The following is a 26421-nucleotide window of genomic DNA, read 5'->3' as shown; positions in this document are numbered from 1 at the left end:
ACGTTAGCAAACCTTCCACGATGCACAACTATACATTGACTCATGTCCTTTACTGTTGTGCAATCGCTGCATGGAGCCGTAACTAATAAAACGTCGCCTGGATGCTGTCTACAAACTTATCGTGCTAAGCTCGTAACAGACTATCGAAGAATACTGACACACGACGCAAAAACAAATTGCAGCAGTCGTTACGTCTCATGCGTTGGAGCAGAGGATTTACGTGTTTTGTTGACACTCACTGGGCAACTCGAAAATTCACAAGCATTTTGAATGCAATGTTTCCCACGTTTTCGCTCATTTCACAGTTCCGTTGGAGACGTTCTTCACGTCCTGACACAAAAAAGGGAACGCAGTCGGTAGCACATTTTTTTTTATTTTCTTGCTTCCCAGGCAGTTGCCTACTGTGTTCCTCTTATGGCATGCACTAGACAACCAGAACAGCTACAGGAGGGAGTCACCTTTGTTCTCGGCGGTAGTTACATTATCACAAACTCGAGCAATTCCATTGGCGTCAGCTTCAAAACGAATGCATGCCGAAACCCGGGATCGAACCAGGGACCTTTAGATCTTCAGTCTAACGCTCTCCCAACTGAGCTATTTCGGCTGACGTGGAACGTCTCTGTTTTGTACGTCTTCGTTAACCTCTGCCTCGTCGCCAATTTCACAGTCGTCTTCGTCTATAAGACACAGGGACGCTGAAAGGCGAGCAGCAGATGCAGTGAAGCACCACACACATTTCTTCTGCTTCCATCATCGTAACAAGCAAACACGTCGACTCGATTCATGTAATATTGACTTCGCTGACGCTAGAAAACCGGTGCTATATCGATGCCACGTGCAACTCGTGTGCAGAGAACGAGACACAAGAAGGAGTGAGCCTCTCCACCGTGTGAGAGGCAGTATCTAGCAGATACACACGGTAAAACATTTGACTTGCGCTAGCTCATAAATTGCTACACGTCATCGTCTGCAAGCTAAAATGGACACATCTGCACTGCCCAGAGAGGCGACACTTGCACTGACACCTGGTGGACGGCTGCGAGACGAGGAGATGAGCTGTGGCTTCTGGGCGCGACTTTAGCGCTGCACCCTGTAGCCAAGAACACTGCACATTGCTGGCGACCCACGTGTTTAGTAGTGACGCAACCGCTAGGATGCAGCTGAACGTCCATCTTCTGTGAGCGAGAAAGTTTTCGCAGTCGGCAGGACTCGAACCTGCGCTCCCAGAGGGAATCTGATTTCAAGTCAGACGCCTTAACCACTCGGCCACGACTGCCGGTGGCAAAAAGCGTCTTCCGACAAGTGAAAGTGCCACCTTGAGAAGCAATCCGATGGCAGAAAGCGCCTTGGCCTCACTCTTTTCTCTAGTGTTTCCATGGCCAGCACATTAGCCGTTACGAAAGTGTGTTAATTTTCGCCCAGGCAGAGGCTTGGACCCAACACCCTTTGGTTGAAAACCTAACGCTCTACCGACTGAGCTATCGTACAGCTGCGTGATGAGCGACTGATTCACATGTCGTAATTACTGGCTTATGGCTCCAATGGCGACTTCACCGACTTCCCACTGACGCACCGCTGACGCTAGTTTTCTGTCCTCTTAAGCGGTGGACATACTTGCAAGTAGCTGCGAGATCTTAAGAAAAGAAACGCTGCACCATTGCTTTTGCCGCACTCGAATGACTGAATTACGATTCTTAAAAAGAAATGAATGTTCGCTCTGTCCAAAACTTCCAAGCACATGTGTGTACTCACAAACTCGGCGTCGGCGCGAGAAAATGACGGGAGCGCACTCGTGGGCCTGCGACGGCTTTCTGCAGTCCCAGCGTCAGTGCGTGGTGAACCGGTAACCACAGGAAGCAGCGGCCGTCGCGGAACTCTGTATTCTTAAATTTTCGTCTTGTTGAGAGTGGCGTCATTGGTTTGCACCCGCGTTCATGCGTGTGAAAATATTTGCTCTTCTTTACGCAAAATCGCACGCAGCCGGTAGGACTCGAACCTACGCTCCCAGAGGGAATCTGATTTCGAGTCAGACGCCTTAACCACTCGGCCACGACTGCGCGGAGCGCGATCATCTCCCGTCACATGCAACTGCTACCGTTTAAAGCACTGTGGTGGCAGGAAACGGCGTAGTTACATTCTCTTCCGTAGTGTTTCCGCCGCTACTAGACGAATCACTACCAAAGCATTAAAATTTCCGCCCGGACAGGGATTTGAACCCTGGACCCTTAGGTTAAAAGCCTAATGCTCTACCGGCTGAGCTATCCGGGCTCACACGACGTTAGCAAACCTTCCACGATGCACAACTATACATTGACTCATGTCCTTTACTGTTGTGCAATCGCTGCATGGAGCCGTAACTAATAAAACGTCGCCTGGATGCTGTCTACAAACTTATCGTGCTAAGCTCGTAACAGACTATCGAAGAATACTGACACACGACGCAAAAACAAATTGCAGCAGTCGTTACGTCTCATGCGTTGGAGCAGAGGATTTACGTGTTTTGTTGACACTCACTGGGCAACTCGAAAATTCACAAGCATTTTGAATGCAATGTTTCCCACGTTTTCGCTCATTTCACAGTTCCGTTGGAGACGTTCTTCACGTCCTGACACAAAAAAGGGAACGCAGTCGGTAGCACATTTTTTTTTATTTTCTTGCTTCCCAGGCAGTTGCCTACTGTGTTCCTCTTATGGCATGCACTAGACAACCAGAACAGCTACAGGAGGGAGTCACCTTTGTTCTCGGCGGTAGTTACATTATCACAAACTCGAGCAATTCCATTGGCGTCAGCTTCAAAACGAATGCATGCCGAAACCCGGGATCGAACCAGGGACCTTTAGATCTTCAGTCTAACGCTCTCCCAACTGAGCTATTTCGGCTGACGTGGAACGTCTCTGTTTTGTACGTCTTCGTTAACCTCTGCCTCGTCGCCAATTTCACAGTCGTCTTCGTCTATAAGACACAGGGACGCTGAAAGGCGAGCAGCAGATGCAGTGAAGCACCACACACATTTCTTCTGCTTCCATCATCGTAACAAGCAAACACGTCGACTCGATTCATGTAATATTGACTTCGCTGACGCTAGAAAACCGGTGCTATATCGATGCCACGTGCAACTCGTGTGCAGAGAACGAGACACAAGAAGGAGTGAGCCTCTCCACCGTGTGAGAGGCAGTATCTAGCAGATACACACGGTAAAACATTTGACTTGCGCTAGCTCATAAATTGCTACACGTCATCGTCTGCAAGCTAAAATGGACACATCTGCACTGCCCAGAGAGGCGACACTTGCACTGACACCTGGTGGACGGCTGCGAGACGAGGAGATGAGCTGTGGCTTCTGGGCGCGACTTTAGCGCTGCACCCTGTAGCCAAGAACACTGCACATTGCTGGCGACCCACGTGTTTAGTAGTGACGCAACCGCTAGGATGCAGCTGAACGTCCATCTTCTGTGAGCGAGAAAATTTTCGCAGTCGGCAGGACTCGAACCTGCGCTCCCAGAGGGAATCTGATTTCAAGTCAGACGCCTTAACCACTCGGCCACGACTGCCGGTGGCAAAAAGCGTCTTCCGACAAGTGAAAGTGCCACCTTGAGAAGCAATCCGATGGCAGAAAGCGCCTTGGCCTCACTCTTTTCTCTAGTGTTTCCATGGCCAGCACATTAGCCGTTACGAAAGTGTGTTAATTTTCGCCCAGGCAGAGGCTTGGACCCAACACCCTTTGGTTGAAAACCTAACGCTCTACCGACTGAGCTATCGTACAGCTGCGTGATGAGCGACTGATTCACATGTCGTAATTACTGGCTTATGGCTCCAATGGCGACTTCACCGACTTCCCACTGACGCACCGCTGACGCTAGTTTTCTGTCCTCTTAAGCGGTGGACATACTTGCAAGTAGCTGCGAGATCTTAAGAAAAGAAACGCTGCACCATTGCTTTTGCCGCACTCGAATGACTGAATTACGATTCTTAAAAAGAAATGAATGTTCGCTCTGTCCAAAACTTCCAAGCACATGTGTGTACTCACAAACTCGGCGTCGGCGCGAGAAAATGACGGGAGCGCACTCGTGGGCCTGCGACGGCTTTCTGCAGTCCCAGCGTCAGTGCGTGGTGAACCGGTAACCACAGGAAGCAGCGGCCGTCGCGGAACTCTGTATTCTTAAATTTTCGTCTTGTTGAGAGTGGCGTCATTGGTTTGCACCCGCGTTCATGCGTGTGAAAATATTTGCTCTTCTTTACGCAAAATCGCACGCAGCCGGTAGGACTCGAACCTACGCTCCCAGAGGGAATCTGATTTCGAGTCAGACGCCTTAACCACTCGGCCACGACTGCGCGGAGCGCGATCATCTCCCGTCACATGCAACTGCTACCGTTTAAAGCACTGTGGTGGCAGGAAACGGCGTAGTTACATTCTCTTCCGTAGTGTTTCCGCCGCTACTAGACGAATCACTACCAAAGCATTAAAATTTCCGCCCGGACAGGGATTTGAACCCTGGACCCTTAGGTTAAAAGCCTAATGCTGTACCGGCTGAGCTATCCGGGCTCACACGACGTTAGCAAACCTTCCACGATGCACAACTGTACATTGACTCATGTCCTTTACTGTTGTGCAATCGCTGCATGGAGCCGTAACTAATAAAACGTCGCCTGGATGCTGTCTACAAACTTATCGTGCTAAGCTCGTAACAGACTATCGAAGAATACTGACACACGACGCAAAAACAAATTGCAGCAGTCGTTACGTCTCATGCGTTGGAGCAGAGGATTTACGTGTTTTGTTGACACTCACTGGGCAACTCGAAAATTCACAAGCATTTTGAATGCAATGTTTCCCACGTTTTCGCTCATTTCACAGTTCCGTTGGAGACGTTCTTCACGTCCTGACACAAAAAAGGGAACGCAGTCGGTAGCACATTTTTTTTTATTTTCTTGCTTCCCAGGCAGTTGCCTACTGTGTTCCTCTTATGGCATGCACTAGACAACCAGAACAGCTACAGGAGGGAGTCACCTTTGTTCTCGGCGGTAGTTACATTATCACAAACTCGAGCAATTCCATTGGCGTCAGCTTCAAAACGAATGCATGCCGAAACCCGGGATCGAACCAGGGACCTTTAGATCTTCAGTCTAACGCTCTCCCAACTGAGCTATTTCGGCTGACGTGGAACGTCTCTGTTTTGTACGTCTTCGTTAACCTCTGCCTCGTCGCCAATTTCACAGTCGTCTTCGTCTATAAGACACAGGGACGCTGAAAGGCGAGCAGCAGATGCAGTGAAGCACCACACACATTTCTTCTGCTTCCATCATCGTAACAAGCAAACACGTCGACTCGATTCATGTAATATTGACTTCGCTGACGCTAGAAAACCGGTGCTATATCGATGCCACGTGCAACTCGTGTGCAGAGAACGAGACACAAGAAGGAGTGAGCCTCTCCACCGTGTGAGAGGCAGTATCTAGCAGATACACACGGTAAAACATTTGACTTGCGCTAGCTCATAAATTGCTACACGTCATCGTCTGCAAGCTAAAATGGACACATCTGCACTGCCCAGAGAGGCGACACTTGCACTGACACCTGGTGGACGGCTGCGAGACGAGGAGATGAGCTGTGGCTTCTGGGCGCGACTTTAGCGCTGCACCCTGTAGCCAAGAACACTGCACATTGCTGGCGACCCACGTGTTTAGTAGTGACGCAACCGCTAGGATGCAGCTGAACGTCCATCTTCTGTGAGCGAGAAAATTTTCGCAGTCGGCAGGACTCGAACCTGCGCTCCCAGAGGGAATCTGATTTCAAGTCAGACGCCTTAACCACTCGGCCACGACTGCCGGTGGCAAAAAGCGTCTTCCGACAAGTGAAAGTGCCACCTTGAGAAGCAATCCGATGGCAGAAAGCGCCTTGGCCTCACTCTTTTCTCTAGTGTTTCCATGGCCAGCACATTAGCCGTTACGAAAGTGTGTTAATTTTCGCCCAGGCAGAGGCTTGGACCCAACACCCTTTGGTTGAAAACCTAACGCTCTACCGACTGAGCTATCGTACAGCTGCGTGATGAGCGACTGATTCACATGTCGTAATTACTGGCTTATGGCTCCAATGGCGACTTCACCGACTTCCCACTGACGCACCGCTGACGCTAGTTTTCTGTCCTCTTAAGCGGTGGACATACTTGCAAGTAGCTGCGAGATCTTAAGAAAAGAAACGCTGCACCATTGCTTTTGCCGCACTCGAATGACTGAATTACGATTCTTAAAAAGAAATGAATGTTCGCTCTGTCCAAAACTTCCAAGCACATGTGTGTACTCACAAACTCGGCGTCGGCGCGAGAAAATGACGGGAGCGCACTCGTGGGCCTGCGACGGCTTTCTGCAGTCCCAGCGTCAGTGCGTGGTGAACCGGTAACCACAGGAAGCAGCGGCCGTCGCGGAACTCTGTATTCTTAAATTTTCGTCTTGTTGAGAGTGGCGTCATTGGTTTGCACCCGCGTTCATGCGTGTGAAAATATTTGCTCTTCTTTACGCAAAATCGCACGCAGCCGGTAGGACTCGAACCTACGCTCCCAGAGGGAATCTGATTTCGAGTCAGACGCCTTAACCACTCGGCCACGACTGCGCGGAGCGCGATCATCTCCCGTCACATGCAACTGCTACCGTTTAAAGCACTGTGGTGGCAGGAAACGGCGTAGTTACATTCTCTTCCGTAGTGTTTCCGCCGCTACTAGACGAATCACTACCAAAGCATTAAAATTTCCGCCCGGACAGGGATTTGAACCCTGGACCCTTAGGTTAAAAGCCTAATGCTCTACCGGCTGAGCTATCCGGGCTCACACGACGTTAGCAAACCTTCCACGATGCACAACTATACATTGACTCATGTCCTTTACTGTTGTGCAATCGCTGCATGGAGCCGTAACTAATAAAACGTCGCCTGGATGCTGTCTACAAACTTATCGTGCTAAGCTCGTAACAGACTATCGAAGAATACTGACACACGACGCAAAAACAAATTGCAGCAGTCGTTACGTCTCATGCGTTGGAGCAGAGGATTTACGTGTTTTGTTGACACTCACTGGGCAACTCGAAAATTCACAAGCATTTTGAATGCAATGTTTCCCACGTTTTCGCTCATTTCACAGTTCCGTTGGAGACGTTCTTCACGTCCTGACACAAAAAAGGGAACGCAGTCGGTAGCACATTTTTTTTTATTTTCTTGCTTCCCAGGCAGTTGCCTACTGTGTTCCTCTTATGGCATGCACTAGACAACCAGAACAGCTACAGGAGGGAGTCACCTTTGTTCTCGGCGGTAGTTACATTATCACAAACTCGAGCAATTCCATTGGCGTCAGCTTCAAAACGAATGCATGCCGAAACCCGGGATCGAACCAGGGACCTTTAGATCTTCAGTCTAACGCTCTCCCAACTGAGCTATTTCGGCTGACGTGGAACGTCTCTGTTTTGTACGTCTTCGTTAACCTCTGCCTCGTCGCCAATTTCACAGTCGTCTTCGTCTATAAGACACAGGGACGCTGAAAGGCGAGCAGCAGATGCAGTGAAGCACCACACACATTTCTTCTGCTTCCATCATCGTAACAAGCAAACACGTCGACTCGATTCATGTAATATTGACTTCGCTGACGCTAGAAAACCGGTGCTATATCGATGCCACGTGCAACTCGTGTGCAGAGAACGAGACACAAGAAGGAGTGAGCCTCTCCACCGTGTGAGAGGCAGTATCTAGCAGATACACACGGTAAAACATTTGACTTGCGCTAGCTCATAAATTGCTACACGTCATCGTCTGCAAGCTAAAATGGACACATCTGCACTGCCCAGAGAGGCGACACTTGCACTGACACCTGGTGGACGGCTGCGAGACGAGGAGATGAGCTGTGGCTTCTGGGCGCGACTTTAGCGCTGCACCCTGTAGCCAAGAACACTGCACATTGCTGGCGACCCACGTGTTTAGTAGTGACGCAACCGCTAGGATGCAGCTGAACGTCCATCTTCTGTGAGCGAGAAAATTTTCGCAGTCGGCAGGACTCGAACCTGCGCTCCCAGAGGGAATCTGATTTCAAGTCAGACGCCTTAACCACTCGGCCACGACTGCCGGTGGCAAAAAGCGTCTTCCGACAAGTGAAAGTGCCACCTTGAGAAGCAATCCGATGGCAGAAAGCGCCTTGGCCTCACTCTTTTCTCTAGTGTTTCCATGGCCAGCACATTAGCCGTTACGAAAGTGTGTTAATTTTCGCCCAGGCAGAGGCTTGGACCCAACACCCTTTGGTTGAAAACCTAACGCTCTACCGACTGAGCTATCGTACAGCTGCGTGATGAGCGACTGATTCACATGTCGTAATTACTGGCTTATGGCTCCAATGGCGACTTCACCGACTTACCGCTGACGCTAGTTTTCTGTCCTCTTAAGCGGTGGACATACTTGCAAGTAGCTGCGAGATCTTAAGAAAAGAAACGCTGCACCATTGCTTTTGCCGCACTCGAATGACTGAATTACGATTCTTAAAAAGAAATGAATGTTCGCTCTGTCCAAAACTTCCAAGCACATGTGTGTACTCACAAACTCGGCGTCGGCGCGAGAAAATGACGGGAGCGCACTCGTGGGCCTGCGACGGCTTTCTGCAGTCCCAGCGTCAGTGCGTGGTGAACCGGTAACCACAGGAAGCAGCGGCCGTCGCGGAACTCTGTATTCTTAAATTTTCGTCTTGTTGAGAGTGGCGTCATTGGTTTGCACCCGCGTTCATGCGTGTGAAAATATTTGCTCTTCTTTACGCAAAATCGCACGCAGCCGGTAGGACTCGAACCTACGCTCCCAGAGGGAATCTGATTTCGAGTCAGACGCCTTAACCACTCGGCCACGACTGCGCGGAGCGCGATCATCTCCCGTCACATGCAACTGCTACCGTTTAAAGCACTGTGGTGGCAGGAAACGGCGTAGTTACATTCTCTTCCGTAGTGTTTCCGCCGCTACTAGACGAATCACTACCAAAGCATTAAAATTTCCGCCCGGACAGGGATTTGAACCCTGGACCCTTAGGTTAAAAGCCTAATGCTCTACCGGCTGAGCTATCCGGGCTCACACGACGTTAGCAAACCTTCCACGATGCACAACTATACATTGACTCATGTCCTTTACTGTTGTGCAATCGCTGCATGGAGCCGTAACTAATAAAACGTCGCCTGGATGCTGTCTACAAACTTATCGTGCTAAGCTCGTAACAGACTATCGAAGAATACTGACACACGACGCAAAAACAAATTGCAGCAGTCGTTACGTCTCATGCGTTGGAGCAGAGGATTTACGTGTTTTGTTGACACTCACTGGGCAACTCGAAAATTCACAAGCATTTTGAATGCAATGTTTCCCACGTTTTCGCTCATTTCACAGTTCCGTTGGAGACGTTCTTCACGTCCTGACACAAAAAAGGGAACGCAGTCGGTAGCACATTTTTTTTTATTTTCTTGCTTCCCAGGCAGTTGCCTACTGTGTTCCTCTTATGGCATGCACTAGACAACCAGAACAGCTACAGGAGGGAGTCACCTTTGTTCTCGGCGGTAGTTACATTATCACAAACTCGAGCAATTCCATTGGCGTCAGCTTCAAAACGAATGCATGCCGAAACCCGGGATCGAACCAGGGACCTTTAGATCTTCAGTCTAACGCTCTCCCAACTGAGCTATTTCGGCTGACGTGGAACGTCTCTGTTTTGTACGTCTTCGTTAACCTCTGCCTCGTCGCCAATTTCACAGTCGTCTTCGTCTATAAGACACAGGGACGCTGAAAGGCGAGCAGCAGATGCAGTGAAGCACCACACACATTTCTTCTGCTTCCATCATCGTAACAAGCAAACACGTCGACTCGATTCATGTAATATTGACTTCGCTGACGCTAGAAAACCGGTGCTATATCGATGCCACGTGCAACTCGTGTGCAGAGAACGAGACACAAGAAGGAGTGAGCCTCTCCACCGTGTGAGAGGCAGTATCTAGCAGATACACACGGTAAAACATTTGACTTGCGCTAGCTCATAAATTGCTACACGTCATCGTCTGCAAGCTAAAATGGACACATCTGCACTGCCCAGAGAGGCGACACTTGCACTGACACCTGGTGGACGGCTGCGAGACGAGGAGATGAGCTGTGGCTTCTGGGCGCGACTTTAGCGCTGCACCCTGTAGCCAAGAACACTGCACATTGCTGGCGACCCACGTGTTTAGTAGTGACGCAACCGCTAGGATGCAGCTGAACGTCCATCTTCTGTGAGCGAGAAAATTTTCGCAGTCGGCAGGACTCGAACCTGCGCTCCCAGAGGGAATCTGATTTCAAGTCAGACGCCTTAACCACTCGGCCACGACTGCCGGTGGCAAAAAGCGTCTTCCGACAAGTGAAAGTGCCACCTTGAGAAGCAATCCGATGGCAGAAAGCGCCTTGGCCTCACTCTTTTCTCTAGTGTTTCCATGGCCAGCACATTAGCCGTTACGAAAGTGTGTTAATTTTCGCCCAGGCAGAGGCTTGGACCCAACACCCTTTGGTTGAAAACCTAACGCTCTACCGACTGAGCTATCGTACAGCTGCGTGATGAGCGACTGATTCACATGTCGTAATTACTGGCTTATGGCTCCAATGGCGACTTCACCGACTTCCCACTGACGCACCGCTGACGCTAGTTTTCTGTCCTCTTAAGCGGTGGACATACTTGCAAGTAGCTGCGAGATCTTAAGAAAAGAAACGCTGCACCATTGCTTTTGCCGCACTCGAATGACTGAATTACGATTCTTAAAAAGAAATGAATGTTCGCTCTGTCCAAAACTTCCAAGCACATGTGTGTACTCACAAACTCGGCGTCGGCGCGAGAAAATGACGGGAGCGCACTCGTGGGCCTGCGACGGCTTTCTGCAGTCCCAGCGTCAGTGCGTGGTGAACCGGTAACCACAGGAAGCAGCGGCCGTCGCGGAACTCTGTATTCTTAAATTTTCGTCTTGTTGAGAGTGGCGTCATTGGTTTGCACCCGCGTTCATGCGTGTGAAAATATTTGCTCTTCTTTACGCAAAATCGCACGCAGCCGGTAGGACTCGAACCTACGCTCCCAGAGGGAATCTGATTTCGAGTCAGACGCCTTAACCACTCGGCCACGACTGCGCGGAGCGCGATCATCTCCCGTCACATGCAACTGCTACCGTTTAAAGCACTGTGGTGGCAGGAAACGGCGTAGTTACATTCTCTTCCGTAGTGTTTCCGCCGCTACTAGACGAATCACTACCAAAGCATTAAAATTTCCGCCCGGACAGGGATTTGAACCCTGGACCCTTAGGTTAAAAGCCTAATGCTCTACCGGCTGAGCTATCCGGGCTCACACGACGTTAGCAAACCTTCCACGATGCACAACTATACATTGACTCATGTCCTTTACTGTTGTGCAATCGCTGCATGGAGCCGTAACTAATAAAACGTCGCCTGGATGCTGTCTACAAACTTATCGTGCTAAGCTCGTAACAGACTATCGAAGAATACTGACACACGACGCAAAAACAAATTGCAGCAGTCGTTACGTCTCATGCGTTGGAGCAGAGGATTTACGTGTTTTGTTGACACTCACTGGGCAACTCGAAAATTCACAAGCATTTTGAATGCAATGTTTCCCACGTTTTCGCTCATTTCACAGTTCCGTTGGAGACGTTCTTCACGTCCTGACACAAAAAAGGGAACGCAGTCGGTAGCACATTTTTTTTTATTTTCTTGCTTCCCAGGCAGTTGCCTACTGTGTTCCTCTTATGGCATGCACTAGACAACCAGAACAGCTACAGGAGGGAGTCACCTTTGTTCTCGGCGGTAGTTACATTATCACAAACTCGAGCAATTCCATTGGCGTCAGCTTCAAAACGAATGCATGCCGAAACCCGGGATCGAACCAGGGACCTTTAGATCTTCAGTCTAACGCTCTCCCAACTGAGCTATTTCGGCTGACGTGGAACGTCTCTGTTTTGTACGTCTTCGTTAACCTCTGCCTCGTCGCCAATTTCACAGTCGTCTTCGTCTATAAGACACAGGGACGCTGAAAGGCGAGCAGCAGATGCAGTGAAGCACCACACACATTTCTTCTGCTTCCATCATCGTAACAAGCAAACACGTCGACTCGATTCATGTAATATTGACTTCGCTGACGCTAGAAAACCGGTGCTATATCGATGCCACGTGCAACTCGTGTGCAGAGAACGAGACACAAGAAGGAGTGAGCCTCTCCACCGTGTGAGAGGCAGTATCTAGCAGATACACACGGTAAAACATTTGACTTGCGCTAGCTCATAAATTGCTACACGTCATCGTCTGCAAGCTAAAATGGACACATCTGCACTGCCCAGAGAGGCGACACTTGCACTGACACCTGGTGGACGGCTGCGAGACGAGGAGATGAGCTGTGGCTTCTGGGCGCGACTTTAGCGCTGCACCCTGTAGCCAAGAACACTGCACATTGCTGGCGACCCACGTGTTTAGTAGTGACGCAACCGCTAGGATGCAGCTGAACGTCCATCTTCTGTGAGCGAGAAAGTTTTCGCAGTCGGCAGGACTCGAACCTGCGCTCCCAGAGGGAATCTGATTTCAAGTCAGACGCCTTAACCACTCGGCCACGACTGCCGGTGGCAAAAAGCGTCTTCCGACAAGTGAAAGTGCCACCTTGAGAAGCAATCCGATGGCAGAAAGCGCCTTGGCCTCACTCTTTTCTCTAGTGTTTCCATGGCCAGCACATTAGCCGTTACGAAAGTGTGTTAATTTTCGCCCAGGCAGAGGCTTGGACCCAACACCCTTTGGTTGAAAACCTAACGCTCTACCGACTGAGCTATCGTACAGCTGCGTGATGAGCGACTGATTCACATGTCGTAATTACTGGCTTATGGCTCCAATGGCGACTTCACCGACTTCCCACTGACGCACCGCTGACGCTAGTTTTCTGTCCTCTTAAGCGGTGGACATACTTGCAAGTAGCTGCGAGATCTTAAGAAAAGAAACGCTGCACCATTGCTTTTGCCGCACTCGAATGACTGAATTACGATTCTTAAAAAGAAATGAATGTTCGCTCTGTCCAAAACTTCCAAGCACATGTGTGTACTCACAAACTCGGCGTCGGCGCGAGAAAATGACGGGAGCGCACTCGTGGGCCTGCGACGGCTTTCTGCAGTCCCAGCGTCAGTGCGTGGTGAACCGGTAACCACAGGAAGCAGCGGCCGTCGCGGAACTCTGTATTCTTAAATTTTCGTCTTGTTGAGAGTGGCGTCATTGGTTTGCACCCGCGTTCATGCGTGTGAAAATATTTGCTCTTCTTTACGCAAAATCGCACGCAGCCGGTAGGACTCGAACCTACGCTCCCAGAGGGAATCTGATTTCGAGTCAGACGCCTTAACCACTCGGCCACGACTGCGCGGAGCGCGATCATCTCCCGTCACATGCAACTGCTACCGTTTAAAGCACTGTGGTGGCAGGAAACGGCGTAGTTACATTCTCTTCCGTAGTGTTTCCGCCGCTACTAGACGAATCACTACCAAAGCATTAAAATTTCCGCCCGGACAGGGATTTGAACCCTGGACCCTTAGGTTAAAAGCCTAATGCTCTACCGGCTGAGCTATCCGGGCTCACACGACGTTAGCAAACCTTCCACGATGCACAACTATACATTGACTCATGTCCTTTACTGTTGTGCAATCGCTGCATGGAGCCGTAACTAATAAAACGTCGCCTGGATGCTGTCTACAAACTTATCGTGCTAAGCTCGTAACAGACTATCGAAGAATACTGACACACGACGCAAAAACAAATTGCAGCAGTCGTTACGTCTCATGCGTTGGAGCAGAGGATTTACGTGTTTTGTTGACACTCACTGGGCAACTCGAAAATTCACAAGCATTTTGAATGCAATGTTTCCCACGTTTTCGCTCATTTCACAGTTCCGTTGGAGACGTTCTTCACGTCCTGACACAAAAAAGGGAACGCAGTCGGTAGCACATTTTTTTTTATTTTCTTGCTTCCCAGGCAGTTGCCTACTGTGTTCCTCTTATGGCATGCACTAGACAACCAGAACAGCTAAAGGAGGGAGTCACCTTTGTTCTCGGCGGTAGTTACATTATCACAAACTCGAGCAATTCCATTGGCGTCAGCTTCAAAACGAATGCATGCCGAAACCCGGGATCGAACCAGGGACCTTTAGATCTTCAGTCTAACGCTCTCCCAACTGAGCTATTTCGGCTGACGTGGAACGTCTCTGTTTTGTACGTCTTCGTTAACCTCTGCCTCGTCGCCAATTTCACAGTCGTCTTCGTCTATAAGACACAGGGACGCTGAAAGGCGAGCAGCAGATGCAGTGAAGCACCACACACATTTCTTCTGCTTCCATCATCGTAACAAGCAAACACGTCGACTCGATTCATGTAATATTGACTTCGCTGACGCTAGAAAACCGGTGCTATATCGATGCCACGTGCAACTCGTGTGCAGAGAACGAGACACAAGAAGGAGTGAGCCTCTCCACCGTGTGAGAGGCAGTATCTAGCAGATACACACGGTAAAACATTTGACTTGCGCTAGCTCATAAATTGCTACACGTCATCGTCTGCAAGCTAAAATGGACACATCTGCACTGCCCAGAGAGGCGACACTTGCACTGACACCTGGTGGACGGCTGCGAGACGAGGAGATGAGCTGTGGCTTCTGGGCGCGACTTTAGCGCTGCACCCTGTAGCCAAGAACACTGCACATTGCTGGCGACCCACGTGTTTAGTAGTGACGCAACCGCTAGGATGCAGCTGAACGTCCATCTTCTGTGAGCGAGAAAATTTTCGCAGTCGGCAGGACTCGAACCTGCGCTCCCAGAGGGAATCTGATTTCAAGTCAGACGCCTTAACCACTCGGCCACGACTGCCGGTGGCAAAAAGCGTCTTCCGACAAGTGAAAGTGCCACCTTGAGAAGCAATCCGATGGCAGAAAGCGCCTTGGCCTCACTCTTTTCTCTAGTGTTTCCATGGCCAGCACATTAGCCGTTACGAAAGTGTGTTAATTTTCGCCCAGGCAGAGGCTTGGACCCAACACCCTTTGGTTGAAAACCTAACGCTCTACCGACTGAGCTATCGTACAGCTGCGTGATGAGCGACTGATTCACATGTCGTAATTACTGGCTTATGGCTCCAATGGCGACTTCACCGACTTACCGCTGACGCTAGTTTTCTGTCCTCTTAAGCGGTGGACATACTTGCAAGTAGCTGCGAGATCTTAAGAAAAGAAACGCTGCACCATTGCTTTTGCCGCACTCGAATGACTGAATTACGATTCTTAAAAAGAAATGAATGTTCGCTCTGTCCAAAACTTCCAAGCACATGTGTGTACTCACAAACTCGGCGTCGGCGCGAGAAAATGACGGGAGCGCACTCGTGGGCCTGCGACGGCTTTCTGCAGTCCCAGCGTCAGTGCGTGGTGAACCGGTAACCACAGGAAGCAGCGGCCGTCGCGGAACTCTGTATTCTTAAATTTTCGTCTTGTTGAGAGTGGCGTCATTGGTTTGCACCCGCGTTCATGCGTGTGAAAATATTTGCTCTTCTTTACGCAAAATCGCACGCAGCCGGTAGGACTCGAACCTACGCTCCCAGAGGGAATCTGATTTCGAGTCAGACGCCTTAACCACTCGGCCACGACTGCGCGGAGCGCGATCATCTCCCGTCACATGCAACTGCTACCGTTTAAAGCACTGTGGTGGCAGGAAACGGCGTAGTTACATTCTCTTCCGTAGTGTTTCCGCCGCTACTAGACGAATCACTACCAAAGCATTAAAATTTCCGCCCGGACAGGGATTTGAACCCTGGACCCTTAGGTTAAAAGCCTAATGCTCTACCGGCTGAGCTATCCGGGCTCACACGACGTTAGCAAACCTTCCACGATGCACAACTATACATTGACTCATGTCCTTTACTGTTGTGCAATCGCTGCATGGAGCCGTAACTAATAAAACGTCGCCTGGATGCTGTCTACAAACTTATCGTGCTAAGCTCGTAACAGACTATCGAAGAATACTGACACACGACGCAAAAACAAATTGCAGCAGTCGTTACGTCTCATGCGTTGGAGCAGAGGATTTACGTGTTTTGTTGACACTCACTGGGCAACTCGAAAATTCACAAGCATTTTGAATGCAATGTTTCCCACGTTTTCGCTCATTTCACAGTTCCGTTGGAGACGTTCTTCACGTCCTGACACAAAAAAGGGAACGCAGTCGGTAGCACATTTTTTTTTATTTTCTTGCTTCCCAGGCAGTTGCCTACTGTGTTCCTCTTATGGCATGCACTAGACAACCAGAACAGCTACAGGAGGGAGTCACCTTTGTTCTCGGCGGTAGTTACATTATCACAAACTCGAGCAATTCCATTGGCGTCAGCTTCAAAACGAATGCATGCCGAAACCCGGGATCGAACCAGGGACCTTTAGATCTTCAGTCTAACGCTCTCCCAACTGAGCTATTTCGGCTGACGTGGAACGTCTCTGTTTTGTACGTCTTCGTTAACCTCTGCCTCGTCGCCAATTTCACAGTCGTCTTCGTCTATAAGACACAGGGACGCTGAAAGGCGAGCAGCAGATGCAGTGAAGCACCACACACATTTCTTCTGCTTCCATCATCGTAACAAGCAAACACGTCGACTCGATTCATGTAATATTGACTTCGCTGACGCTAGAAAACCGGTGCTATATCGATGCCACGTGCAACTCGTGTGCAGAGAACGAGACACAAGAAGGAGTGAGCCTCTCCACCGTGTGAGAGGCAGTATCTAGCAGATACACACGGTAAAACATTTGACTTGCGCTAGCTCATAAATTGCTACACGTCATCGTCTGCAAGCTAAAATGGACACATCTGCACTGCCCAGAGAGGCGACACTTGCACTGACACCTGGTGGACGGCTGCGAGACGAGGAGATGAGCTGTGGCTTCTGGGCGCGACTTTAGCGCTGCACCCTGTAGCCAAGAACACTGCACATTGCTGGCGACCCACGTGTTTAGTAGTGACGCAACCGCTAGGATGCAGCTGAACGTCCATCTTCTGTGAGCGAGAAAATTTTCGCAGTCGGCAGGACTCGAACCTGCGCTCCCAGAGGGAATCTGATTTCAAGTCAGACGCCTTAACCACTCGGCCACGACTGCCGGTGGCAAAAAGCGTCTTCCGACAAGTGAAAGTGCCACCTTGAGAAGCAATCCGATGGCAGAAAGCGCCTTGGCCTCACTCTTTTCTCTAGTGTTTCCATGGCCAGCACATTAGCCGTTACGAAAGTGTGTTAATTTTCGCCCAGGCAGAGGCTTGGACCCAACACCCTTTGGTTGAAAACCTAACGCTCTACCGACTGAGCTATCGTACAGCTGCGTGATGAGCGACTGATTCACATGTCGTAATTACTGGCTTATGGCTCCAATGGCGACTTCACCGACTTCCCACTGACGCACCGCTGACGCTAGTTTTCTGTCCTCTTAAGCGGTGGACATACTTGCAAGTAGCTGCGAGATCTTAAGAAAAGAAACGCTGCACCATTGCTTTTGCCGCACTCGAATGACTGAATTACGATTCTTAAAAAGAAATGAATGTTCGCTCTGTCCAAAACTTCCAAGCACATGTGTGTACTCACAAACTCGGCGTCGGCGCGAGAAAATGACGGGAGCGCACTCGTGGGCCTGCGACGGCTTTCTGCAGTCCCAGCGTCAGTGCGTGGTGAACCGGTAACCACAGGAAGCAGCGGCCGTCGCGGAACTCTGTATTCTTAAATTTTCGTCTTGTTGAGAGTGGCGTCATTGGTTTGCACCCGCGTTCATGCGTGTGAAAATATTTGCTCTTCTTTACGCAAAATCGCACGCAGCCGGTAGGACTCGAACCTACGCTCCCAGAGGGAATCTGATTTCGAGTCAGACGCCTTAACCACTCGGCCACGACTGCGCGGAGCGCGATCATCTCCCGTCACATGCAACTGCTACCGTTTAAAGCACTGTGGTGGCAGGAAACGGCGTAGTTACATTCTCTTCCGTAGTGTTTCCGCCGCTACTAGACGAATCACTACCAAAGCATTAAAATTTCCGCCCGGACAGGGATTTGAACCCTGGACCCTTAGGTTAAAAGCCTAATGCTCTACCGGCTGAGCTATCCGGGCTCACACGACGTTAGCAAACCTTCCACGATGCACAACTATACATTGACTCATGTCCTTTACTGTTGTGCAATCGCTGCATGGAGCCGTAACTAATAAAACGTCGCCTGGATGCTGTCTACAAACTTATCGTGCTAAGCTCGTAACAGACTATCGAAGAATACTGACACACGACGCAAAAACAAATTGCAGCAGTCGTTACGTCTCATGCGTTGGAGCAGAGGATTTACGTGTTTTGTTGACACTCACTGGGCAACTCGAAAATTCACAAGCATTTTGAATGCAATGTTTCCCACGTTTTCGCTCATTTCACAGTTCCGTTGGAGACGTTCTTCACGTCCTGACACAAAAAAGGGAACGCAGTCGGTAGCACATTTTTTTTTATTTTCTTGCTTCCCAGGCAGTTGCCTACTGTGTTCCTCTTATGGCATGCACTAGACAACCAGAACAGCTACAGGAGGGAGTCACCTTTGTTCTCGGCGGTAGTTACATTATCACAAACTCGAGCAATTCCATTGGCGTCAGCTTCAAAACGAATGCATGCCGAAACCCGGGATCGAACCAGGGACCTTTAGATCTTCAGTCTAACGCTCTCCCAACTGAGCTATTTCGGCTGACGTGGAACGTCTCTGTTTTGTACGTCTTCGTTAACCTCTGCCTCGTCGCCAATTTCACAGTCGTCTTCGTCTATAAGACACAGGGACGCTGAAAGGCGAGCAGCAGATGCAGTGAAGCACCACACACATTTCTTCTGCTTCCATCATCGTAACAAGCAAACACGTCGACTCGATTCATGTAATATTGACTTCGCTGACGCTAGAAAACCGGTGCTATATCGATGCCACGTGCAACTCGTGTGCAGAGAACGAGACACAAGAAGGAGTGAGCCTCTCCACCGTGTGAGAGGCAGTATCTAGCAGATACACACGGTAAAACATTTGACTTGCGCTAGCTCATAAATTGCTACACGTCATCGTCTGCAAGCTAAAATGGACACATCTGCACTGCCCAGAGAGGCGACACTTGCACTGACACCTGGTGGACGGCTGCGAGACGAGGAGATGAGCTGTGGCTTCTGGGCGCGACTTTAGCGCTGCACCCTGTAGCCAAGAACACTGCACATTGCTGGCGACCCACGTGTTTAGTAGTGACGCAACCGCTAGGATGCAGCTGAACGTCCATCTTCTGTGAGCGAGAAAGTTTTCGCAGTCGGCAGGACTCGAACCTGCGCTCCCAGAGGGAATCTGATTTCAAGTCAGACGCCTTAACCACTCGGCCACGACTGCCGGTGGCAAAAAGCGTCTTCCGACAAGTGAAAGTGCCACCTTGAGAAGCAATCCGATGGCAGAAAGCGCCTTGGCCTCACTCTTTTCTCTAGTGTTTCCATGGCCAGCACATTAGCCGTTACGAAAGTGTGTTAATTTTCGCCCAGGCAGAGGCTTGGACCCAACACCCTTTGGTTGAAAACCTAACGCTCTACCGACTGAGCTATCGTACAGCTGCGTGATGAGCGACTGATTCACATGTCGTAATTACTGGCTTATGGCTCCAATGGCGACTTCACCGACTTCCCACTGACGCACCGCTGACGCTAGTTTTCTGTCCTCTTAAGCGGTGGACATACTTGCAAGTAGCTGCGAGATCTTAAGAAAAGAAACGCTGCACCATTGCTTTTGCCGCACTCGAATGACTGAATTACGATTCTTAAAAAGAAATGAATGTTCGCTCTGTCCAAAACTTCCAAGCACATGTGTGTACTCACAAACTCGGCGTCGGCGCGAGAAAATGACGGGAGCGCACTCGTGGGCCTGCGACGGCTTTCTGCAGTCCCAGCGTCAGTGCGTGGTGAACCGGTAACCACAGGAAGCAGCGGCCGTCGCGGAACTCTGTATTCTTAAATTTTCGTCTTGTTGAGAGTGGCGTCATTGGTTTGCACCCGCGTTCATGCGTGTGAAAATATTTGCTCTTCTTTACGCAAAATCGCACGCAGCCGGTAGGACTCGAACCTACGCTCCCAGAGGGAATCTGATTTCGAGTCAGACGCCTTAACCACTCGGCCACGACTGCGCGGAGCGCGATCATCTCCCGTCACATGCAACTGCTACCGTTTAAAGCACTGTGGTGGCAGGAAACGGCGTAGTTACATTCTCTTCCGTAGTGTTTCCGCCGCTACTAGACGAATCACTACCAAAGCATTAAAATTTCCGCCCGGACAGGGATTTGAACCCTGGACCCTTAGGTTAAAAGCCTAATGCTCTACCGGCTGAGCTATCCGGGCTCACACGACGTTAGCAAACCTTCCACGATGCACAACTATACATTGACTCATGTCCTTTACTGTTGTGCAATCGCTGCATGGAGCCGTAACTAATAAAACGTCGCCTGGATGCTGTCTACAAACTTATCGTGCTAAGCTCGTAACAGACTATCGAAGAATACTGACACACGACGCAAAAACAAATTGCAGCAGTCGTTACGTCTCATGCGTTGGAGCAGAGGATTTACGTGTTTTGTTGACACTCACTGGGCAACTCGAAAATTCACAAGCATTTTGAATGCAATGTTTCCCACGTTTTCGCTCATTTCACAGTTCCGTTGGAGACGTTCTTCACGTCCTGACACAAAAAAGGGAACGCAGTCGGTAGCACATTTTTTTTTATTTTCTTGCTTCCCAGGCAGTTGCCTACTGTGTTCCTCTTATGGCATGCACTAGACAACCAGAACAGCTACAGGAGGGAGTCACCTTTGTTCTCGGCGGTAGTTACATTATCACAAACTCGAGCAATTCCATTGGCGTCAGCTTCAAAACGAATGCATGCCGAAACCCGGGATCGAACCAGGGACCTTTAGATCTTCAGTCTAACGCTCTCCCAACTGAGCTATTTCGGCTGACGTGGAACGTCTCTGTTTTGTACGTCTTCGTTAACCTCTGCCTCGTCGCCAATTTCACAGTCGTCTTCGTCTATAAGACACAGGGACGCTGAAAGGCGAGCAGCAGATGCAGTGAAGCACCACACACATTTCTTCTGCTTCCATCATCGTAACAAGCAAACACGTCGACTCGATTCATGTAATATTGACTTCGCTGACGCTAGAAAACCGGTGCTATATCGATGCCACGTGCAACTCGTGTGCAGAGAACGAGACACAAGAAGGAGTGAGCCTCTCCACCGTGTGAGAGGCAGTATCTAGCAGATACACACGGTAAAACATTTGACTTGCGCTAGCTCATAAATTGCTACACGTCATCGTCTGCAAGCTAAAATGGACACATCTGCACTGCCCAGAGAGGCGACACTTGCACTGACACCTGGTGGACGGCTGCGAGACGAGGAGATGAGCTGTGGCTTCTGGGCGCGACTTTAGCGCTGCACCCTGTAGCCAAGAACACTGCACATTGCTGGCGACCCACGTGTTTAGTAGTGACGCAACCGCTAGGATGCAGCTGAACGTCCATCTTCTGTGAGCGAGAAAGTTTTCGCAGTCGGCAGGACTCGAACCTGCGCTCCCAGAGGGAATCTGATTTCAAGTCAGACGCCTTAACCACTCGGCCACGACTGCCGGTGGCAAAAAGCGTCTTCCGACAAGTGAAAGTGCCACCTTGAGAAGCAATCCGATGGCAGAAAGCGCCTTGGCCTCACTCTTTTCTCTAGTGTTTCCATGGCCAGCACATTAGCCGTTACGAAAGTGTGTTAATTTTCGCCCAGGCAGAGGCTTGGACCCAACACCCTTTGGTTGAAAACCTAACGCTCTACCGACTGAGCTATCGTACAGCTGCGTGATGAGCGACTGATTCACATGTCGTAATTACTGGCTTATGGCTCCAATGGCGACTTCACCGACTTCCCACTGACGCACCGCTGACGCTAGTTTTCTGTCCTCTTAAGCGGTGGACATACTTGCAAGTAGCTGCGAGATCTTAAGAAAAGAAACGCTGCACCATTGCTTTTGCCGCACTCGAATGACTGAATTACGATTCTTAAAAAGAAATGAATGTTCGCTCTGTCCAAAACTTCCAAGCACATGTGTGTACTCACAAACTCGGCGTCGGCGCGAGAAAATGACGGGAGCGCACTCGTGGGCCTGCGACGGCTTTCTGCAGTCCCAGCGTCAGTGCGTGGTGAACCGGTAACCACAGGAAGCAGCGGCCGTCGCGGAACTCTGTATTCTTAAATTTTCGTCTTGTTGAGAGTGGCGTCATTGGTTTGCACCCGCGTTCATGCGTGTGAAAATATTTGCTCTTCTTTACGCAAAATCGCACGCAGCCGGTAGGACTCGAACCTACGCTCCCAGAGGGAATCTGATTTCGAGTCAGACGCCTTAACCACTCGGCCACGACTGCGCGGAGCGCGATCATCTCCCGTCACATGCAACTGCTACCGTTTAAAGCACTGTGGTGGCAGGAAACGGCGTAGTTACATTCTCTTCCGTAGTGTTTCCGCCGCTACTAGACGAATCACTACCAAAGCATTAAAATTTCCGCCCGGACAGGGATTTGAACCCTGGACCCTTAGGTTAAAAGCCTAATGCTCTACCGGCTGAGCTATCCGGGCTCACACGACGTTAGCAAACCTTCCACGATGCACAACTATACATTGACTCATGTCCTTTACTGTTGTGCAATCGCTGCATGGAGCCGTAACTAATAAAACGTCGCCTGGATGCTGTCTACAAACTTATCGTGCTAAGCTCGTAACAGACTATCGAAGAATACTGACACACGACGCAAAAACAAATTGCAGCAGTCGTTACGTCTCATGCGTTGGAGCAGAGGATTTACGTGTTTTGTTGACACTCACTGGGCAACTCGAAAATTCACAAGCATTTTGAATGCAATGTTTCCCACGTTTTCGCTCATTTCACAGTTCCGTTGGAGACGTTCTTCACGTCCTGACACAAAAAAGGGAACGCAGTCGGTAGCACATTTTTTTTTATTTTCTTGCTTCCCAGGCAGTTGCCTACTGTGTTCCTCTTATGGCATGCACTAGACAACCAGAACAGCTACAGGAGGGAGTCACCTTTGTTCTCGGCGGTAGTTACATTATCACAAACTCGAGCAATTCCATTGGCGTCAGCTTCAAAACGAATGCATGCCGAAACCCGGGATCGAACCAGGGACCTTTAGATCTTCAGTCTAACGCTCTCCCAACTGAGCTATTTCGGCTGACGTGGAACGTCTCTGTTTTGTACGTCTTCGTTAACCTCTGCCTCGTCGCCAATTTCACAGTCGTCTTCGTCTATAAGACACAGGGACGCTGAAAGGCGAGCAGCAGATGCAGTGAAGCACCACACACATTTCTTCTGCTTCCATCATCGTAACAAGCAAACACGTCGACTCGATTCATGTAATATTGACTTCGCTGACGCTAGAAAACCGGTGCTATATCGATGCCACGTGCAACTCGTGTGCAGAGAACGAGACACAAGAAGGAGTGAGCCTCTCCACCGTGTGAGAGGCAGTATCTAGCAGATACACACGGTAAAACATTTGACTTGCGCTAGCTCATAAATTGCTACACGTCATCGTCTGCAAGCTAAAATGGACACATCTGCACTGCCCAGAGAGGCGACACTTGCACTGACACCTGGTGGACGGCTGCGAGACGAGGAGATGAGCTGTGGCTTCTGGGCGCGACTTTAGCGCTGCACCCTGTAGCCAAGAACACTGCACATTGCTGGCGACCCACGTGTTTAGTAGTGACGCAACCGCTAGGATGCAGCTGAACGTCCATCTTCTGTGAGCGAGAAAGTTTTCGCAGTCGGCAGGACTCGAACCTGCGCTCCCAGAGGGAATCTGATTTCAAGTCAGACGCCTTAACCACTCGGCCACGACTGCCGGTGGCAAAAAGCGTCTTCCGACAAGTGAAAGTGCCACCTTGAGAAGCAATCCGATGGCAGAAAGCGCCTTGGCCTCACTCTTTTCTCTAGTGTTTCCATGGCCAGCACATTAGCCGTTACGAAAGTGTGTTAATTTTCGCCCAGGCAGAGGCTTGGACCCAACACCCTTTGGTTGAAAACCTAACGCTCTACCGACTGAGCTATCGTACAGCTGCGTGATGAGCGACTGATTCACATGTCGTAATTACTGGCTTATGGCTCCAATGGCGACTTCACCGACTTCCCACTGACGCACCGCTGACGCTAGTTTTCTGTCCTCTTAAGCGGTGGACATACTTGCAAGTAGCTGCGAGATCTTAAGAAAAGAAACGCTGCACCATTGCTTTTGCCGCACTCGAATGACTGAATTACGATTCTTAAAAAGAAATGAATGTTCGCTCTGTCCAAAACTTCCAAGCACATGTGTGTACTCACAAACTCGGCGTCGGCGCGAGAAAATGACGGGAGCGCACTCGTGGGCCTGCGACGGCTTTCTGCAGTCCCAGCGTCAGTGCGTGGTGAACCGGTAACCACAGGAAGCAGCGGCCGTCGCGGAACTCTGTATTCTTAAATTTTCGTCTTGTTGAGAGTGGCGTCATTGGTTTGCACCCGCGTTCATGCGTGTGAAAATATTTGCTCTTCTTTACGCAAAATCGCACGCAGCCGGTAGGACTCGAACCTACGCTCCCAGAGGGAATCTGATTTCGAGTCAGACGCCTTAACCACTCGGCCACGACTGCGCGGAGCGCGATCATCTCCCGTCACATGCAACTGCTACCGTTTAAAGCACTGTGGTGGCAGGAAACGGCGTAGTTACATTCTCTTCCGTAGTGTTTCCGCCGCTACTAGACGAATCACTACCAAAGCATTAAAATTTCCGCCCGGACAGGGATTTGAACCCTGGACCCTTAGGTTAAAAGCCTAATGCTCTACCGGCTGAGCTATCCGGGCTCACACGACGTTAGCAAACCTTCCACGATGCACAACTATACATTGACTCATGTCCTTTACTGTTGTGCAATCGCTGCATGGAGCCGTAACTAATAAAACGTCGCCTGGATGCTGTCTACAAACTTATCGTGCTAAGCTCGTAACAGACTATCGAAGAATACTGACACACGACGCAAAAACAAATTGCAGCAGTCGTTACGTCTCATGCGTTGGAGCAGAGGATTTACGTGTTTTGTTGACACTCACTGGGCAACTCGAAAATTCACAAGCATTTTGAATGCAATGTTTCCCACGTTTTCGCTCATTTCACAGTTCCGTTGGAGACGTTCTTCACGTCCTGACACAAAAAAGGGAACGCAGTCGGTAGCACATTTTTTTTTATTTTCTTGCTTCCCAGGCAGTTGCCTACTGTGTTCCTCTTATGGCATGCACTAGACAACCAGAACAGCTACAGGAGGGAGTCACCTTTGTTCTCGGCGGTAGTTACATTATCACAAACTCGAGCAATTCCATTGGCGTCAGCTTCAAAACGAATGCATGCCGAAACCCGGGATCGAACCAGGGACCTTTAGATCTTCAGTCTAACGCTCTCCCAACTGAGCTATTTCGGCTGACGTGGAACGTCTCTGTTTTGTACGTCTTCGTTAACCTCTGCCTCGTCGCCAATTTCACAGTCGTCTTCGTCTATAAGACACAGGGACGCTGAAAGGCGAGCAGCAGATGCAGTGAAGCACCACACACATTTCTTCTGCTTCCATCATCGTAACAAGCAAACACGTCGACTCGATTCATGTAATATTGACTTCGCTGACGCTAGAAAACCGGTGCTATATCGATGCCACGTGCAACTCGTGTGCAGAGAACGAGACACAAGAAGGAGTGAGCCTCTCCACCGTGTGAGAGGCAGTATCTAGCAGATACACACGGTAAAACATTTGACTTGCGCTAGCTCATAAATTGCTACACGTCATCGTCTGCAAGCTAAAATGGACACATCTGCACTGCCCAGAGAGGCGACACTTGCACTGACACCTGGTGGACGGCTGCGAGACGAGGAGATGAGCTGTGGCTTCTGGGCGCGACTTTAGCGCTGCACCCTGTAGCCAAGAACACTGCACATTGCTGGCGACCCACGTGTTTAGTAGTGACGCAACCGCTAGGATGCAGCTGAACGTCCATCTTCTGTGAGCGAGAAAGTTTTCGCAGTCGGCAGGACTCGAACCTGCGCTCCCAGAGGGAATCTGATTTCAAGTCAGACGCCTTAACCACTCGGCCACGACTGCCGGTGGCAAAAAGCGTCTTCCGACAAGTGAAAGTGCCACCTTGAGAAGCAATCCGATGGCAGAAAGCGCCTTGGCCTCACTCTTTTCTCTAGTGTTTCCATGGCCAGCACATTAGCCGTTACGAAAGTGTGTTAATTTTCGC

General features: G+C 50.0%; 46 non-coding genes across 46 annotated transcripts; all 46 read right to left on the bottom strand.

Moving 5' to 3' along the window:
• Positions 1-531: 531 nt before the first annotated feature.
• On the bottom strand, positions 532-604 carry Trnaf-gaa (transfer RNA phenylalanine (anticodon GAA)). Its single transcript has one exon. It is a non-coding gene; the product is annotated as a tRNA-Phe (tRNA).
• Positions 605-1194: 590 nt separating this feature from the next.
• Positions 1195-1276, bottom strand: Trnas-uga (transfer RNA serine (anticodon UGA)). The gene has a single exon. It is a non-coding gene; the product is annotated as a tRNA-Ser (tRNA).
• Positions 1277-1975: 699 nt separating this feature from the next.
• Trnas-cga (transfer RNA serine (anticodon CGA)) lies at positions 1976-2057 on the bottom strand. Its single transcript has one exon. It is a non-coding gene; the product is annotated as a tRNA-Ser (tRNA).
• A 138-nt stretch (positions 2058-2195) lies between these two features.
• Positions 2196-2268, bottom strand: Trnak-uuu (transfer RNA lysine (anticodon UUU)). Its single transcript has one exon. It is a non-coding gene; the product is annotated as a tRNA-Lys (tRNA).
• A 538-nt stretch (positions 2269-2806) lies between these two features.
• Positions 2807-2879, bottom strand: Trnaf-gaa (transfer RNA phenylalanine (anticodon GAA)). Its single transcript has one exon. It is a non-coding gene; the product is annotated as a tRNA-Phe (tRNA).
• A 590-nt stretch (positions 2880-3469) lies between these two features.
• Positions 3470-3551, bottom strand: Trnas-uga (transfer RNA serine (anticodon UGA)). The gene has a single exon. It is a non-coding gene; the product is annotated as a tRNA-Ser (tRNA).
• A 699-nt stretch (positions 3552-4250) lies between these two features.
• Trnas-cga (transfer RNA serine (anticodon CGA)) lies at positions 4251-4332 on the bottom strand. The gene has a single exon. It is a non-coding gene; the product is annotated as a tRNA-Ser (tRNA).
• A 138-nt stretch (positions 4333-4470) lies between these two features.
• Trnak-uuu (transfer RNA lysine (anticodon UUU)) lies at positions 4471-4543 on the bottom strand. Its single transcript has one exon. It is a non-coding gene; the product is annotated as a tRNA-Lys (tRNA).
• A 538-nt stretch (positions 4544-5081) lies between these two features.
• Positions 5082-5154, bottom strand: Trnaf-gaa (transfer RNA phenylalanine (anticodon GAA)). The gene has a single exon. It is a non-coding gene; the product is annotated as a tRNA-Phe (tRNA).
• A 590-nt stretch (positions 5155-5744) lies between these two features.
• Positions 5745-5826, bottom strand: Trnas-uga (transfer RNA serine (anticodon UGA)). The gene has a single exon. It is a non-coding gene; the product is annotated as a tRNA-Ser (tRNA).
• A 699-nt stretch (positions 5827-6525) lies between these two features.
• Positions 6526-6607, bottom strand: Trnas-cga (transfer RNA serine (anticodon CGA)). Its single transcript has one exon. It is a non-coding gene; the product is annotated as a tRNA-Ser (tRNA).
• A 138-nt stretch (positions 6608-6745) lies between these two features.
• On the bottom strand, positions 6746-6818 carry Trnak-uuu (transfer RNA lysine (anticodon UUU)). Its single transcript has one exon. It is a non-coding gene; the product is annotated as a tRNA-Lys (tRNA).
• Positions 6819-7356: 538 nt separating this feature from the next.
• Trnaf-gaa (transfer RNA phenylalanine (anticodon GAA)) lies at positions 7357-7429 on the bottom strand. Its single transcript has one exon. It is a non-coding gene; the product is annotated as a tRNA-Phe (tRNA).
• Positions 7430-8019: 590 nt separating this feature from the next.
• On the bottom strand, positions 8020-8101 carry Trnas-uga (transfer RNA serine (anticodon UGA)). The gene has a single exon. It is a non-coding gene; the product is annotated as a tRNA-Ser (tRNA).
• Positions 8102-8789: 688 nt separating this feature from the next.
• Positions 8790-8871, bottom strand: Trnas-cga (transfer RNA serine (anticodon CGA)). The gene has a single exon. It is a non-coding gene; the product is annotated as a tRNA-Ser (tRNA).
• A 138-nt stretch (positions 8872-9009) lies between these two features.
• Trnak-uuu (transfer RNA lysine (anticodon UUU)) lies at positions 9010-9082 on the bottom strand. The gene has a single exon. It is a non-coding gene; the product is annotated as a tRNA-Lys (tRNA).
• Positions 9083-9620: 538 nt separating this feature from the next.
• Positions 9621-9693, bottom strand: Trnaf-gaa (transfer RNA phenylalanine (anticodon GAA)). Its single transcript has one exon. It is a non-coding gene; the product is annotated as a tRNA-Phe (tRNA).
• Positions 9694-10283: 590 nt separating this feature from the next.
• On the bottom strand, positions 10284-10365 carry Trnas-uga (transfer RNA serine (anticodon UGA)). The gene has a single exon. It is a non-coding gene; the product is annotated as a tRNA-Ser (tRNA).
• A 699-nt stretch (positions 10366-11064) lies between these two features.
• Trnas-cga (transfer RNA serine (anticodon CGA)) lies at positions 11065-11146 on the bottom strand. The gene has a single exon. It is a non-coding gene; the product is annotated as a tRNA-Ser (tRNA).
• A 138-nt stretch (positions 11147-11284) lies between these two features.
• Trnak-uuu (transfer RNA lysine (anticodon UUU)) lies at positions 11285-11357 on the bottom strand. Its single transcript has one exon. It is a non-coding gene; the product is annotated as a tRNA-Lys (tRNA).
• A 538-nt stretch (positions 11358-11895) lies between these two features.
• Positions 11896-11968, bottom strand: Trnaf-gaa (transfer RNA phenylalanine (anticodon GAA)). Its single transcript has one exon. It is a non-coding gene; the product is annotated as a tRNA-Phe (tRNA).
• A 590-nt stretch (positions 11969-12558) lies between these two features.
• On the bottom strand, positions 12559-12640 carry Trnas-uga (transfer RNA serine (anticodon UGA)). Its single transcript has one exon. It is a non-coding gene; the product is annotated as a tRNA-Ser (tRNA).
• Positions 12641-13339: 699 nt separating this feature from the next.
• Positions 13340-13421, bottom strand: Trnas-cga (transfer RNA serine (anticodon CGA)). Its single transcript has one exon. It is a non-coding gene; the product is annotated as a tRNA-Ser (tRNA).
• A 138-nt stretch (positions 13422-13559) lies between these two features.
• Trnak-uuu (transfer RNA lysine (anticodon UUU)) lies at positions 13560-13632 on the bottom strand. The gene has a single exon. It is a non-coding gene; the product is annotated as a tRNA-Lys (tRNA).
• A 538-nt stretch (positions 13633-14170) lies between these two features.
• Trnaf-gaa (transfer RNA phenylalanine (anticodon GAA)) lies at positions 14171-14243 on the bottom strand. The gene has a single exon. It is a non-coding gene; the product is annotated as a tRNA-Phe (tRNA).
• Positions 14244-14833: 590 nt separating this feature from the next.
• Positions 14834-14915, bottom strand: Trnas-uga (transfer RNA serine (anticodon UGA)). The gene has a single exon. It is a non-coding gene; the product is annotated as a tRNA-Ser (tRNA).
• Positions 14916-15603: 688 nt separating this feature from the next.
• Positions 15604-15685, bottom strand: Trnas-cga (transfer RNA serine (anticodon CGA)). Its single transcript has one exon. It is a non-coding gene; the product is annotated as a tRNA-Ser (tRNA).
• Positions 15686-15823: 138 nt separating this feature from the next.
• Positions 15824-15896, bottom strand: Trnak-uuu (transfer RNA lysine (anticodon UUU)). The gene has a single exon. It is a non-coding gene; the product is annotated as a tRNA-Lys (tRNA).
• Positions 15897-16434: 538 nt separating this feature from the next.
• Positions 16435-16507, bottom strand: Trnaf-gaa (transfer RNA phenylalanine (anticodon GAA)). The gene has a single exon. It is a non-coding gene; the product is annotated as a tRNA-Phe (tRNA).
• Positions 16508-17097: 590 nt separating this feature from the next.
• Positions 17098-17179, bottom strand: Trnas-uga (transfer RNA serine (anticodon UGA)). The gene has a single exon. It is a non-coding gene; the product is annotated as a tRNA-Ser (tRNA).
• Positions 17180-17878: 699 nt separating this feature from the next.
• Trnas-cga (transfer RNA serine (anticodon CGA)) lies at positions 17879-17960 on the bottom strand. The gene has a single exon. It is a non-coding gene; the product is annotated as a tRNA-Ser (tRNA).
• Positions 17961-18098: 138 nt separating this feature from the next.
• Positions 18099-18171, bottom strand: Trnak-uuu (transfer RNA lysine (anticodon UUU)). Its single transcript has one exon. It is a non-coding gene; the product is annotated as a tRNA-Lys (tRNA).
• A 538-nt stretch (positions 18172-18709) lies between these two features.
• Trnaf-gaa (transfer RNA phenylalanine (anticodon GAA)) lies at positions 18710-18782 on the bottom strand. Its single transcript has one exon. It is a non-coding gene; the product is annotated as a tRNA-Phe (tRNA).
• A 590-nt stretch (positions 18783-19372) lies between these two features.
• Trnas-uga (transfer RNA serine (anticodon UGA)) lies at positions 19373-19454 on the bottom strand. The gene has a single exon. It is a non-coding gene; the product is annotated as a tRNA-Ser (tRNA).
• Positions 19455-20153: 699 nt separating this feature from the next.
• Trnas-cga (transfer RNA serine (anticodon CGA)) lies at positions 20154-20235 on the bottom strand. The gene has a single exon. It is a non-coding gene; the product is annotated as a tRNA-Ser (tRNA).
• A 138-nt stretch (positions 20236-20373) lies between these two features.
• On the bottom strand, positions 20374-20446 carry Trnak-uuu (transfer RNA lysine (anticodon UUU)). The gene has a single exon. It is a non-coding gene; the product is annotated as a tRNA-Lys (tRNA).
• Positions 20447-20984: 538 nt separating this feature from the next.
• Trnaf-gaa (transfer RNA phenylalanine (anticodon GAA)) lies at positions 20985-21057 on the bottom strand. The gene has a single exon. It is a non-coding gene; the product is annotated as a tRNA-Phe (tRNA).
• Positions 21058-21647: 590 nt separating this feature from the next.
• Positions 21648-21729, bottom strand: Trnas-uga (transfer RNA serine (anticodon UGA)). Its single transcript has one exon. It is a non-coding gene; the product is annotated as a tRNA-Ser (tRNA).
• A 699-nt stretch (positions 21730-22428) lies between these two features.
• Trnas-cga (transfer RNA serine (anticodon CGA)) lies at positions 22429-22510 on the bottom strand. Its single transcript has one exon. It is a non-coding gene; the product is annotated as a tRNA-Ser (tRNA).
• Positions 22511-22648: 138 nt separating this feature from the next.
• On the bottom strand, positions 22649-22721 carry Trnak-uuu (transfer RNA lysine (anticodon UUU)). The gene has a single exon. It is a non-coding gene; the product is annotated as a tRNA-Lys (tRNA).
• Positions 22722-23259: 538 nt separating this feature from the next.
• Trnaf-gaa (transfer RNA phenylalanine (anticodon GAA)) lies at positions 23260-23332 on the bottom strand. The gene has a single exon. It is a non-coding gene; the product is annotated as a tRNA-Phe (tRNA).
• A 590-nt stretch (positions 23333-23922) lies between these two features.
• On the bottom strand, positions 23923-24004 carry Trnas-uga (transfer RNA serine (anticodon UGA)). The gene has a single exon. It is a non-coding gene; the product is annotated as a tRNA-Ser (tRNA).
• Positions 24005-24703: 699 nt separating this feature from the next.
• Trnas-cga (transfer RNA serine (anticodon CGA)) lies at positions 24704-24785 on the bottom strand. The gene has a single exon. It is a non-coding gene; the product is annotated as a tRNA-Ser (tRNA).
• A 138-nt stretch (positions 24786-24923) lies between these two features.
• Positions 24924-24996, bottom strand: Trnak-uuu (transfer RNA lysine (anticodon UUU)). The gene has a single exon. It is a non-coding gene; the product is annotated as a tRNA-Lys (tRNA).
• A 538-nt stretch (positions 24997-25534) lies between these two features.
• On the bottom strand, positions 25535-25607 carry Trnaf-gaa (transfer RNA phenylalanine (anticodon GAA)). The gene has a single exon. It is a non-coding gene; the product is annotated as a tRNA-Phe (tRNA).
• A 590-nt stretch (positions 25608-26197) lies between these two features.
• Trnas-uga (transfer RNA serine (anticodon UGA)) lies at positions 26198-26279 on the bottom strand. Its single transcript has one exon. It is a non-coding gene; the product is annotated as a tRNA-Ser (tRNA).
• Between the last annotated feature and the right edge of the window lie 142 nt (positions 26280-26421).

The sequence above is a fragment of the Schistocerca nitens genome, unplaced genomic scaffold (assembly GCF_023898315.1).
Source record: "Schistocerca nitens isolate TAMUIC-IGC-003100 unplaced genomic scaffold, iqSchNite1.1 HiC_scaffold_94, whole genome shotgun sequence".
Classification (NCBI taxonomy): Eukaryota; Metazoa; Arthropoda; class Insecta; order Orthoptera; family Acrididae; genus Schistocerca; species Schistocerca nitens.
This window is presented reverse-complemented; position numbering and strand designations above follow the sequence as displayed.